At 27.6% G+C, this 2,338-nt stretch overlaps 1 protein-coding gene across 2 annotated transcripts in view; it reads left to right on the forward strand.

Annotated features, from left to right (window-relative positions):
* LOC107456972 (prostaglandin E2 receptor EP3 subtype-like) overlaps positions 1-2,338 on the forward strand; it is a 95,792-nt gene that overhangs the window by 55,715 nt on the left and 37,739 nt on the right. The gene's annotated exons all lie outside the window — the stretch shown is intronic.

Raw genomic sequence — 2,338 nt, forward strand, 5'->3', positions numbered from 1 at the left:
AAAGGACACGCAAAACTATGCGTTCTTACGTTTTATACCAACATAGATTTGAAGTAAAAAGGCACATTCGTACATTCCTTGTATCCTTACGCATTAAGGAAAATCATTTCTGCTTCCTTATATGGAATTGAAAAAGGGCACGATTCTATAAATAACTCTTCCTTTGAAATATAAATCTATTTATATTTCAATGGTATGTTTTCAGCCTTGAATTCCCAAAATAGAATCTCTCTACGCTTATTCTTTAACAAAGACATTTTATGAAAACGAAAGAGATTTAGTTCTTTTATTAATACAAAAGTATTTACTTTTTGTATTACATCCCCCCCCAAAAAAAATTTTGGTGAGCCAAAATAAAAAATTTAGAATACTTTAAATTTAAAATTTTTAGGTTGGTACGACTGTTCCTTTTTCCCTACTAACAAACATCTTTTTAATTATGAGAAGAAAAATATTATTTACAATGACAAAAATATGAAAAACATGATTATGCAAATTATCTGTTCAGACAACTAAAGAGAAAGAAAAATTAAACATTTATATAACTAATCTACTAAAATTTTCAAACATTTTACACACAAAAATATACAAAATTTTTATGGAAACGAACTAGACAACAAGTGTCATTTTTTCAGAATTTAAGATTCTGTGTGGTTAAATGATTATTTACTTGATGAAATACAACTATTCTACTAAATTTTTCAAAAAAAAATCTTTTTTTCACACAAAAATATACAACATTTTTATGCAAAACGAACTGGACAACAAGTGTCATTTATTTAGAATTTAATTTCAACATTTGTGGTTTGTGATATTTCCTAAGCTTTGATACATGTACTTTTTCAAAATTTTGTTTACTTAAATTTCTTTTCATCTACTTTGTTTTTGGAATCAGTTTCTTGGTCATTCTTTCTTTTTCCTATTTTTCCTTTTATTTTTTGTTTTTGTTACCCTTTACATATTTTTTCGTCGATATTAACCTGATAATGAACGCATCCATTACCTTTTTCTATCTTCGAATCATTTGAACTTTTTGGACATTCTTTCTTTCTATTTTTTGATGTTTACTTTTACTGAAACATCCTTAACATTCATTTTTTCGATGCTTATTTTTTTGAAACATCATTCTTTTCTTTTTTCGATGTTTACTTTTTTTGAAACATCTTTTTCACCATTTTTAACCTTAACATTTTGAGAATTCTATTGTTTAATGTGCAAAGATAAGTTGTCACTTTTAGAATTAGCAGAGATGATCAGTCTCTTACAAAATAGAATAACAACTGGCCCGACACAATCAATAAACAAACAAAAATCCCTGTAAGTCTACAACCCTACTAAAGCATATGGTAAATCAGTATCAAGTATAAAAAACTTAACTGATTAAACAATTTCGCCTATCGTAATAAGGGAGTCTCACAAATTTGTTTAAGTGTTAACTGTCCGTTTGTTTGGGTTTCACATTTTTTAAAATAGGAATATTTAGTTTTTGACCAAGTCCGAATAAGTAAAAAATTACAAATTTCTTTAAGTTTATTTGAAAATTCTTCATTGTTTGGTTCAAAAGAAAGTTTTGAAAAATTTAATTTTTAATGTGGTTAGATCTTGAAAAATCATTAGAAAACAAAAGTTTAAACAATGACTTAATTTAGTTTGCCGTCACTAGTTTAATTGACGTTTGAACCATATATTTTTTTTTTCCAAAAAAAACACATTTTNAAATACAATACTATATCATAATATTATATAAAAAAATATATATATATAAACACAAGAAATACAATCTAACTCTTAATAATACTCTATTCCATTATTCAAAATAAAATATTTAAATTACTACCCATATCTAATATTACTAAAATTTTTAATCACAACATTGAGAAAGAAAATAAAAATGAGAGAGTAAAAAAAAAATATATCTACAGTCAATCCTTTTCATTTGTCACTTTTCTTTTGACCTCCATCCATTTTTCGTTGACGAGAGGAAAAAAAAATATCACTTTTTTTTTCTTTTTTCGCGCACTTAAATCGTAGCAATTCATGAATATTCATGATTAAGATTCGCGCACATTCACTTTTTATTTCACAACTTGAGTAGTAAGAATTGTAGGATCACTCGGTGTCGAATCACTACCATGAATGATGTTTCTTCAAACTTAGAGGCACTAAGGAATTGTAGGGTCATCTGATGGGATACTTTCACTGGTTTCAGGGGACAATCTCCAGCCAACGTCCTTCCTTCCTTTTACATCAGCATTTCAGGCGCGACGAGGTACAAGTAGTACGGGTGGAAAATCGCCATCCTTCCTTCCTCGTTTTTTTCACTGCCGATTTTTTTCTC

The sequence above is a fragment of the Parasteatoda tepidariorum genome, chromosome 9 (assembly GCF_043381705.1).
Source record: "Parasteatoda tepidariorum isolate YZ-2023 chromosome 9, CAS_Ptep_4.0, whole genome shotgun sequence".
In the NCBI taxonomy this organism is placed as follows: Eukaryota; Metazoa; Arthropoda; class Arachnida; order Araneae; family Theridiidae; genus Parasteatoda; species Parasteatoda tepidariorum.